The following is a 12,257-nucleotide window of genomic DNA, read 5'->3' as shown; positions in this document are numbered from 1 at the left end:
CAATTTTGTACTTAGTGACTATTTTTTTGTATCACTGTTGGGGTTTTTTTTTTGCCTTATTGTCTAAAAAATGTGGTGGATCTATCGAACCTTGTATTAGAAGGGGGTGAGCTGCAGACATCTTTTGTCGGTTGTTAGATACCATGAATATATAATATGTGACACAGCAATCAGTTCCTTCAATTTCTTTTACAGCTAATGGTGATTTACTGTAGCGCAGCTCATATTTGCATGGAAAGAGTTAGGTCTGGATTATTCTAATTTTAAAACATTAAAATCAAGGCAGAAACAAAGCCTGAAGAGCACTGGCAAGATTTCATCTATGGTAGAACAAAGAATGGTGCCGCTCTGTCACGAGGATTAAACCATGGTCCAGCAACCTTCCCAGTGTTTGATCTGTTTTCTGTGTCCTAAGCCTTCCTTGACTTACAGACATTGCTTTTCCTCAATTTGATAACTACATTAGTAAAAGTATCCATATTTTCCTTTTATTGTAGTGTATGTTAGCATATTTATTTCTGAACAGAGTTGCATCCATTCATCTGATGTCGCTGAGCAGCTTGGCTGAGGTTCAGTGAGATCCATATATTGTAACTGAGATTTTCCAAGTTTGGACTAGGAGAGCCAAAACTCTTCTTCCCACTAGCTGCCATTCTTTACAGGTGATTTTACATTAACTGTGCACTTTGATGAAAAGAACAGGCTTTTGTGTTTCTGCCGGCATGAATAGCAGCTTTCTCCTCATGTTTTTCCTTCTTTGATGTTAGGTAGAGCCTTTGTTCCTTTCAAAATGTTAATGAGAATGAAGCCATGTTTCTACTATCCGAAAAAAAGCATAGGCATGTTTAAATCCTGTCCTAGTAAAATTCCTGACAGACCACATAACAGCAGAATTCAATCCTGTTTGCTGGTCATTTGCCAACAAGGCAAGACATTGCATTCCCACTGTTTTAGAAATAGGGTGATCTGAATCAGATCACCCATCAGACCTTCTACCCGGAATCCTTAGTATATGCCTACTGTATGATTTACAAGAAAGGGTTAATTCAGAAGATTAAGTTGATATTTGTGTCCTCAAACAAAAGACAGATGTGAGTAATTATACATTTTATAAAAGTAAACACTGCTGTATTACTGCAATTTATTTTATATGTGAAGGAAACATTCCTCTCTGGTCATCCAGGAGCCTCTCTGGCGGTCACACTTAGACCACCTGAGATGGGACCAAAGCGCCTTCACAGTGGGCAGCTCCAGTGAGACAACAGGTGCCCTGCTTGCCTCCCTACACCCACTCACACAGTCAGACAAGGTTTCCTTACCTTTCATACCCTGGCAGTCTAAGTGTGTGACAGTCTGGGGTAGTTGGCTCCTGCTGTGTCTCTCAGTGCCCGGTCACTCAACTGGTCCCACAGGTTCCTGTGCCCTTTGTGCAAAGGGCAGCTCCAGTTCATGGCCTCTTGCCCTGGGCTCCCACCCCCCAGAGCTTGATTTGCAGCTTGCAAATCACGGAGCTGCCTGCACTAATTCTATGTGCATAGATAGTAACTTTCGTCCAAGAACAAGCAAGCACTGTTTTAGCATTTATTAAAACCATTTCAGTGCTTTTACTTTTGTCTTCATGTTTCTACACTGTTGTTACATACCTTACAGCATATTAACACATGTTCAGTTTGCAAGGTCTTCTTTGATTTCATGCATAGGTCTTCTGAACACTTTCCAGCTGCTTGATTCAGCTGTAAATTCTCAGGCCCCTTGCAGCCCTCTGCACATGTCTACCTGGTTAGTCACCTTTGATCCAATGTCTTTTTTTCTCTAGGGATTTATGAATTCAGCTAATCCTGTATCCCATCATGCTTTGAGAAATGACCAATTAGCTGATCCACTCACTCCTGGATTTCTCAAGAGATATTTTACCACTTGGTGTTAAATGCAGAGACAACAGGCTCCTCTCGTTAACTTGGTTCTCTGACCCAGATCTCACAAAACAGTGCTGTAGACTTTCTTAAAGCTACCATATCTGTGTGGCCAGCTTTAATTCAGTTACATTTTTAAAATTAAGGTAATCTTCGGTATGTTTATTTACATGGAAGACTGCAGAGTCACTAACTCATTCCCATATTTTAATTCCTGTGTTACAAAAGAAATATTGTTGCTGCTTAATATCACTTTATTTTCAACTGGTATGAAGAAATATAAAGACCTGAAGCAATATATAAGGCTTAGCCTCATTATCTCAATTTTTTATTACCCTCAATGGTAAAAAGTCAACAGATAAAATTCCTTAATATTTTTAGATCCTAATGGTGTTTTTACCCAAGTGTCCAACTCTCAAAGTACTTTAAAGTCAATGAATACAGTTAGGTGCTAAGATCAAAATAGATATATGAATTTAAAAAATGTAACTTGAAGCCTAGATACCTAATTAAATAAACTTGGCCTTCCTAATTTTTAATGCAACTTGATCACAAAACTTAATAATGTAACAAGTTGTTGTGTTTGGAAGAATGAGGAGGTGAATAACTGTTTTTGATGAAAAAGGTGTAAACAGACCTAATTGTTTACAAACTGAAGCTAGAAACATTAAACATTAACCTGATTTAAAGGGACTTTTTTTTTCCAGTAATGAGGATTATAAATAATATGAGAAACTTCTACAGGGGTGTGACACACCCTTCATATCTTGAAATTGCTTATTTTTTTAGTTATATACACTTCAACTCAGATGGAAACCATCTGGTTTCAGACATTTTAGGGTAACATTCTTTGACTCACTACACATGGGATCAGTCAGAAATTATATTTCCATTGCATTGAAAATTCTGATATTGAAAAAAATTAAAACATATACTGAAATTTGTTTTGTGACATTTCAGAATTCTACAGAGAAAATAAAACATTTACTTCCCAAGTGTTTAATTTCTCTGTCTCAGTAACGCTGGCATATCATCGTGTACTGAATTAAAAAAAAAAAGCTCAAAATGATACATTTGAAATAAAAAAATTAAATTTTATCTTAATGTTTTAATATTGCTAAGATAAAAGGAAAAAAATTAACCACTATGTCATTTCATCCTTTCAAATTTTGTCTAACAAATCCAAAATATTTAATTTTTAATTGAACTGTCTTTCCAAAAGCTAAATTAAGCTTTCGAAAAAGATTCTGATCACCTTTAAATGTGGAAGAGGCCAAGGTAGATGATAATTGTCCCTTTGGGCCTGAAAATCTTTTCTTTTTTAGTCTAATCCATGAACAGAGCTGCACATATATGGTGTCATCACTGTAAGATAATCATAACTTATAAGAGAACTTCAGCTTGTTCCTGCATGGCTGAAATCTTTGTGGCTCTTGATGAAATTTCCATGAAAGCGGACAAGGCTCCCTGAGCACAAGGTTGCAAGTGAGCACTCGAATAATGTTAGCATGGGCTTAACTTCAGTCTAGGTATGCTATGCAGAGGATTTCTGCAGTAAACCTCGTTATTTCCATGTGCATCTCCATTTTATTGCAGGAGACTGTAAATCTACATTATATTTACTTTCTGGGGATTAGATTTACTCACAAGATTCCCAGTCAGAAGTGATCCCTTCTTGATTTTCATTGCAAATTTGTTCTTATAATTTCATGTGGAGAAAACCACAGAATTCTCTTTTCCCAGTTTCAGACAAAAATTAGCTGACAGTTATTTTCTGAGGTTATTTTTTTGAACTTCAAATTTTGAGACTCTTTTTTGAATGTCACATTCAAGCTCAAATATCAGTAGTCAGACTTAGACTTATCTTCATCAAAGTTAAGTAATTCTTTATATGCAAACTATTTTAATAGTTCACATTATGAGAAAATAAATATTGGATGACTAGAGGTAACCTAATATAAATAACACATCCCTAATTTCAAGAATAATTTTCTGATACTGGACTTTATGGTTACAGAAATACATGAGGAAAGACGAAAATTGATTTTGCTACATACCTTCTTGAAGATAGCAAAAAGTAAAATTTTTTTTAAAAAACCCCAGTGAATACAAGAGATCTGTGATTATTTTATGACCACAAAAGAGAAGAATGTCTTCACTTATAAAAACAGACCAAGAACTTTCAGAATGAGAAAATTAATCACAGCTACTATTTTTCTTAGAAGGCATGATTAAAACTCAGGTTCCACTGCCTGTGTACAGCATTTCAGTTCAAAGGAGGTGACTGAATACAATCTCTGAACACCATGATAGCACTAAGAAGCATGTAAGAGAGAAGTAGGATACCAGCCTAGTATTAAAATAAGGCAACCCAGGGCAACTTAATTGAAAACAGTCTTTTGTATCACTGGTAAAATATTTAAAATAAACAGGGTGGAGAATGGAACAAAAAACAGTTAAACCAGAGAGCACTGTAGGGAGCAAAGTATACTGAAAGCAGAAAGATTATATTTATTTAGAAAAGAATGTTTTAGCAAAATCCAGCCCTCCTTGTGATGGACTTTCTTTTCCTGTTTAAACATAGTTACTTACAAGGAATGCTATAAGCTCCTGTGTCATCTTCATGATGCTCTATAAACCACTGTAAGTTTTCCAGATCTTTAGAAAAAACCACCAAGAATAAAGGGGGTCTCCTTTCCTCATAAAGGGTATACCTGGCATGTATCCAGAAAACAGAAAATAGCAGTAAATTTCTATTTTTTTATTATGCCTCTGCAAGTTCTAAATCTACAACTAGGAAGAACAATGCTTCCCCAGAGGAAAATATTCACACTCACTGTGATGATAAAAAAAAGACATATCTGTGAAGGCATTGCAACAGTTGACCAGTAAATGTAAGTGGAGGCAAATTTCAATCAAATTTTTTTTGGCCACAGATCGTTTTGAAGTTTGACTGGGCATCCCATGTCCTTTCTGAACTAGTTATACAGGGATTTACTGTGGAGAGGAAAAATCCTCTCTCACAACCTTCCAGAATTCATTCTTTTCAGGTTTTTTATTTTTTGGCTGGCTATGTGTTTTTTACCCATTCATAAACATCTCCACTACAGATAAATTTTTCTTTTAGCGTCTCACTTTCAAGACTGTGAAAGCTGGCTTTCATTTACACAAATAGCACTAAAAAGTCAAAGGATGAAAAATGTGTACTTTGTGGATTGGGTTCTTTTTTCCGAAATAGAAAAAAAAATCAGTAGGTTTGGTGATAGTGAAAATATCCCTTGCAGTTATTTTCCATCGATGCTGGTGTTAATGGAATATATAGTGCTACACTTGGAACTGTTGCTTCTGGGGGAACAAAAAAAAGAAATAAAAATGAAAAGTGAATATTTTACTGTTCAGAATGGAAGCATAAAATAGCAGATTTCTCTTACTTCATGTCACCTTAGAAACTGATTCTGATGACTGAAGCCAATAGCCAGTGGTCTCATATGGAGTCAGAACTGTTTTTTTCTCTCTTCATTTTCTATTTTAGAATTAGCATCTGCTTTCCCCATGATGTAAGGATCTTTGTGAGCACATGTGTTTGTGAAATATGCATGGCTATATGCCTGTGAATGTACATGTAGGAATGTAAAAAGTAGGTTTAAAAGGAATGGATGAGTTGTCTTTATCAGAATGTTTTGTGTTCTTTCATGGTCTCATTTAATGCTTTCTAATTTTTATTTTTTAAATTTTTTTGCAAAAGAATTAATAAATATAAGACACAACAATAAACCTTTGCTAAAAAGCCTTTTCTAGAACACTAAAATAATCAAGAGGGATTTTGATATCCTAAAGGATGTTAATTTTGGGTAGAAATGCTCACGACTGTTTCTGACAGGTTAGTGAAAAAGCATCATTGACCTACTAGTGCAATGAAAACACATTTGTCAAAAATATTAGGGGATTTTGAGGAAATAAGTTTTACTTAAGTAAAGGAATTAAGACACCAATACATGGGCTTGAAATGATGAGTGTTTTTGTCTGTTCAAAGGTTATAACAAAATCCTTCATGCTCCATTATACTTTGGGGTATTAGATACTAAGTGCCACTTTTATCCATTCAGAGTTAATTATTGTTTAAAATCCTTATTTTTAAAAATTATTTTCTTTCTATTACTATATATCAAAAAGTAGTACACAACTGTCTTTGCAAAAGTAAGTCAGTGAATTTTTTGCTGAGGTATTTGGTGAGCTTCTGAGGAAATGGCAAGCCATAAGGGTTTAGGTTATTTCCATACTACAGTTAACTCGTGACTGCAAAAAAGGAGGTGCATTGGAGTGAGATTTTATTTAACTAGATTTGGACATGAATAGCAATGAAGTTACCATGGTGTGGACTTATGGGGAAGAACAGACCCTGTTGAATGCTTGGGTTCTTACTCATAAAGCTAAGCTATCCTGAAGTCCATATAGCTTCATCAGAAAACATATGGTTTCTTGGGGGAGTTAAGTGAAGGTAGCTCTGGAAAAAAATGCAAGGCTGCATTCAGACCTCCCAGCTGTAGGACTTTGGCATTAAGGATAAATTTAATTGTGAAGAATTATTGGTTGAGAAATTTGATCTTCAACCTGTAATTATATCTTCCTAGGTGTCACTCCCTGTTGACTCATGCTCTAGAAAATTATTCTTAATGGTATCTGGAGACACACGAGGGGATGGTAGCAAGTTGGTTGTAGTTTGAACAATAAATATTAAAAATTATAGTGGTTAGGTTGCAGCACTCTCACCTCTGCGACCCGGGTTCGATTCCCAGTCAGGGAAAAACTCCCCCGGGCAGATGGAGCTCGTCAGCCCTGTAAGGCCATCCATGTAAGAGAAGGTCACTAAACAAACCTACATCCTGAGGACCTCGCTGCCACTGTCCAAGCTTGCTCGGCCCCGGCAGATGAACCTCAGGATTAAAGGGTGGGCTCAGTTCAGCGCACACTGTGTCTCACCTAAAAAATCCACTGCGCAGGCTCGAAGGGTTAATGACCTTTCCCAAATCTTTGCTCGTGAAGACTGGCCATACTAAAAATTATTGATTATCAACATCAGTGAAAGTCTCATGCAGAACAGTTACTTACCTTATTTTTATTTAACATTCAGATTTCTTACTATCCAAAGTTGTCAAATAATGAAGTCTCTACTTAAAAAGAATGTCTTGATGGACTCACAGACTATCCTGATTTTTGTGCACAGAACTTGAGTTTGGAGTATCTTGTAGTTTTTAGTATCTTCAACAATCTTTGTGTTGATCTAGGTTCCTGGCAATTGGAACAGACTTTTGATATAACCAGGTCTAGATTTTCTAGACTTCTAATATAACCAGAGGAAGTACTAGAAGAGGAGGAGAAATGGAATTGTCTGGTTTTCCTCATATGTCATGCTGTCAGAAGTGTGCAGTGTCCAGTCAGACAGAGGCTCTCTCTGCCTGCGGCATCACCCTGTGAGCCTCACAGGAGTTCTCACTGAGGCTTCTTCTGAGTGTCTGACATCTGTTCCTCTACTTGGAAGAAGAACTTCAAATATTTCTGTAATGTCTTTTTGAAACTTTCCACAGGCCTACATTAAAATTTTTTTGGCCTAATGACTAGTCACATATAATTCATCTTGAAGCCAGCTGACAAATTCCTGCTAGGTAGGACTGCAACCCAGATATGCCCTGGCTTTTTGTCCTGAGCTTTTTCAGGAACAATGTGATTTGTGATGAAGCTGTCATGAAATAATCAACTTGCAAAGATGTGTACTGAGCCAGGTGATGCATACCTCCTTATGCTAAGAAATAGACAGCTTGTCAAAGCAAGTGCACAGCTTGATCTCTTTCCTATTCCAATGCTAAGGCTAGTGTTATATTTATGTGGGGAAAAAAATAGTTTAGAGGGTAAATTAGTTCCATGTAGTATGGTTGTGGTCCCAACACTGATCCCACTTGAACTGAAAACTGTCTTCAGCTTTTTTGGTACAAAGACAGTACCCTTTCTTGCATAACCTACTAAGGTGGGCCATAATGTAGTGCTGAGTCCTACCTGGGGTGGGAGACAATATGGCCCTTGTATTTGCACTCATCTTCATCATTCAACTTTTTCTTCAGGAAATTAATTTGTTAGTGCAAATTTTCTACAAAGTCTGTCTGATATTTTCCAAATACACATTCAATGTCGATTCAATTAAATTCTGACACCCAGCTTCATACAGTTGAGTATTTAATGGTTTACAAGCACCATGTCATCTTGTGATTTCAAAACCCCAGGGAGTAAAAACTAGTATTTATTATTTTAAAATCATTGCAATTTTAACTGCCAAAATTATGCAGGTACTACATATACTTTTTTCCCCTGTTTGAAGAATCACTACTTTAAGCACCAAAAGAATAGAAAACGTTTTTTGATTCTGTGTACTGACAATATCTTCAAAATCTCCCTTTTTTTTTTTGTTTGGTGGTAATGTGTTTCCCACAAGCTGTGTTATACAGACCACCTGTAAGCAAACCAAGCCTAGCCTTGAACAATTTGTTTAAGATGTGATTTTTATCACAATGGAGAAAAAGACTCAGAAACATGTTTTCGTAGATGAGGTCTGGTGACAACTCCATTTTTAAAAGTATGTGGGTTACCAGCTGCTAACCATGGTGCACAGTGGCTGGACTGAGCACTGGTTCACAAGTGAGGCATCTTCTGCCATGAACCTGATTTCCAGCTCCCACCTCTGCTCTCCTCTTTATCATCACCTGGCCCCAGGTGCTGGATATCACACTTGATAGGTGCTAGACAGAAGAGAAATGGATACTTGTCATCAGTGACGCAATGCAGTTCATATTAACTGTTTTTTTTCTCAAATCAAGCTCTAGGATGGCTGAGAATGACCTTAGCTTTACAGATCTGAGAACAGACAAAAGAGGCTTAGCACAGTTTGGTGCTAAGACTTTTATTTTCCCCCAGAGTAGCTGAAGAACTACTTTCCATCAATGGCCTCTTAATGTCTTTGAAATGTATGACAGATGCAAACTCTTAATTTCATTTCCTAAGTCATATATGAATTAGGGAATGGCTACAAGAGCAGTGGGTAAATTACTAGTCTCCATAGTAGAGCTAGCTGAAGTGAGTCTGTCTGGCTGACTTCGTTTTTGGTCTCAATAACAGCTTTTAGCGCAGTGCCCTCTGAAGCCTCATCATAAGTCCTTTTAATTGATAGGGCTTAAACATATAACTTCCTTCTCAGTAAGAAGAAAGTTACCTCTCATTTCTTCTTACAAATGTTAGATTTATCATCATTTTGGCCAAGGGAAATTTAGACCAATGTAGTTTTTTAAGTACATCCCCAGATAATGAAGGATAAAAAATATTTTAAAAACCAGCCACAGGGACAAGCAGTCATCATCCCAAATCAGTCAGAAATGCTGACAGAGTGAAATGTGTAGATGCTATTTGTTCTTATGATTCAGAGCCATAAATTCTCCAGGGACATTAGATGTCTGAACCACCTGCCCTTTGGCACCTCTGCAGCAAATGGTAAATCCATTGGTATCACATATGAGACATCTGTTCTCAAACCCTATTTCTTCTTGATTTGGGGAAATCTCTCTTTTGTTCATGCTTCATAAGATAAATCCTTACTGCTGGCCTTAAAACTTGTCTTTTTAGTACCTCAGCTACCTATTTTGGAGAAATGATTATTCCTTATTCAGTTTGCTGGCACATAGGAATCCCTTTCTTAGGCACTTATCTCTCTCTGTGTCTGGGCACTTAGCCCAGGCTGTAGATTTCAAAGCCAGTAGGGCGCCAAGAGGTTAGACACTGTAATGTTGTGAGTACCTTTCTGGATCTAGCATTTCATCATTAGCTGAAATTGATACCTGCTATTTGTTTGAGCAACAGTTGTATATGCAATATATAGGTAAGGATGTATACAGAGTGGTTTTTGTGTTGGAGATAGCCTACACAGTCAATTATAAATGTACCAACAAGTCTGAGGTGCATTTTATTTTGTTCCTAGTAGTACTTAACACATTCTTCAATGCAGAGATGCTGAGATACACAGTACAGTCATGGCTGAACTTGCTGCCACAGTGATGGAATAGTGTTTCTTCTACACTATTTTCATGCAAATAGCCTCTTTAGATACTGCAGTTTTTCATTGCTTGATAGCCATTTCACTCAGATTGTAGATGGCTATATGTAGTTTATTATATATATGCATTTTGTAATATTTGCATTTGAGTTTTATGTGGATAGAATGATTTTTTTTCCTAAGGGCTTTTGTATGAGTAGAAGTAGTTGAAAAATGTGCTCTCAAAATATATGAGGTAACAAATTATTAGTTTATGTCATTTTTTAGGATCTCTGTTACTTTTTTTGATGAAGGACTCTGGGGACATCTGAGAGCTTGGCATTTTTTTCTAGTTTTTCTTTTTTTAACAATGAATTGCTGATTGTTTCATTTACAGGATATCTGCTAAATATTTCTCTTACATTTCTGCCCTATTACTTGGGAAAGAGGTTGTAGTAAAGGGCTTTTTGAGTGTCTATCACTATAGCCTAAATCAGCTTAGATAATTGGCTGAAGCTTTTCACAGTAGAGTGTCCATCTTTTCATTAGTGGATTTTCAAAAATACCATATGAATATTAGGATCACCTGCTATAAAGGCTTATTTGTCGTTGTTGGCAAATTGGTTGTCCATCGTGGGGGAACCAAGATGTTCATAAAAATGTGAAGAAATTTAGTGCCAGAAAAAGGGCCTATATTCCATTTTAAAGCAGATGAGTAAATTATTTATGTTACGTTGTTACACTATTTGTAGATGGTAAAGCACTATGTACAAACAATTTTTGTTAGAAATGGTAGATGTTCTGACTTGCAAATATTTCTTTCACGTAAAGCAGAGAAGAATTCAGGACAAGCCTATGCTGTAGAATGAATTTCTCAATCTAACAAAATAATAATGTAATTGCAACTAATTAATATCTAACTGAAAAAGGTGATATGTTCACCTGTGAATAAAACTGGCTGATGTAATTTAAAAGTTATTTTTACACTGGCAGTTGACAATTACATGCTTCTTTTATCCCATATCTAAACCTGTTTGCCTGTTTTGCTTAAAGATTAAATACGTTAAGTTTAAGAAAGCTTACAAAAGGGACCTCAGTAAAGTCTTCATGTAAATCTACATCCCAAGCTTCACCTGGCTGGACCCTTGTTTTTGTTCAAGTCCTATCACTGATAGTGTGCATCAACCTAATAAGCAAAGTACTTTGGAAAAACAGAAGGCTGACATTTTGATAGGTGGACAAGACTGCTGAGAGTGTTGGAAAGCCTCCCGATACATGACATAGCCCTCTAACTATGACTTTGGTTGGCTAATTACCCTTAATACATAGTAACATATGTGCCTCAAATGATCTTATGCATCAGAAAATAAATACTAGCATTCATTAAAGATAGAACATCTCTCTTAAAATACGTTCTTATTCACCCTGAAGGCAATCTTCAGTGTAGAAGTATTCAGATGCAGAGATGCAAAACTTATATTTTGTTTTGCTTTTGTCTAGTAACATGTCACTTTTTGTTAGAGTTAACATTAATTTTCTTGACTTTCTGGGTTTATTAATGATTAGATTCTTCACAAGAGGCTTTTATGCTTGGAATAACAATGGACAAGGACAAATACTTTTGGGATGTAATAGATGTAGTAATGAGAATCAGGCAATAGTTCTTAAGAAAAAATAATCAAAATAGGTGAATCAGCAAACAATAATAGATCATCTATGGTATAGGAAGCTGGTGCCAATATGGACTCAGTGATTCAAGAAACAGGCTGAAGGAATTTTTCTCCTTGCAGCAATACACAGATAACAGTATTGTAACTAGGAAGTAGAGATTCCCTTGAACTGGTGTATGAAAGCTATTAGAAATCCCTAAGTTTCTGTAGAAATTTGGCCATTTTTTTCCTGACAATTAGCACTTGCCTCCCTCTGTCAGGAAGAGATAGAAAAAAATATCATCTCTGAGTTTGTATTCATTTGCTGATTAGTAATTTAGAATATTCAATGATAACCTATTAAATAATTAAGACAACTTAATTAAGAATGTCATAATAACAATTAAAAGTGATCTGTATGTATTTGTTCATAAGAAGACATTGCAAATTCTCTGCATTGTACTCTCTGCTGAGGAAGCAGAGGTGTATGACAGTACCTGATGCCAAAGAGCCACATTATGAACAATTTCCTCAGGAGAGAAAGAGGAGAGGCAGACACTGATTTCTTCTCTGTGGTGACCAGTGACAGAACCAGACAGAATGGCCTGAAATTGTGTCAGGGGA

The 12,257-nt window shown here is 36.3% G+C and overlaps 1 protein-coding gene across 6 annotated transcripts in view; it reads left to right on the top strand.

Moving 5' to 3' along the window:
- GRM8 (glutamate metabotropic receptor 8) overlaps positions 1-12,257 on the top strand; it is a 333,155-nt gene that overhangs the window by 138,790 nt on the left and 182,108 nt on the right. The window lies entirely within an intron of this gene.

The sequence above is a fragment of the Manacus candei genome, unplaced genomic scaffold (assembly GCF_025592945.1).
Source record: "Manacus candei isolate 608988 ecotype Guabito, Panama unplaced genomic scaffold, ASM2559294v1 h1tg000043l, whole genome shotgun sequence".
Taxonomy (NCBI): Eukaryota; Metazoa; Chordata; class Aves; order Passeriformes; family Pipridae; genus Manacus; species Manacus candei.
The sequence above is the reverse complement of the archived record's forward strand: the minus strand, read 5'-3'. Positions and strand labels throughout refer to the sequence as shown.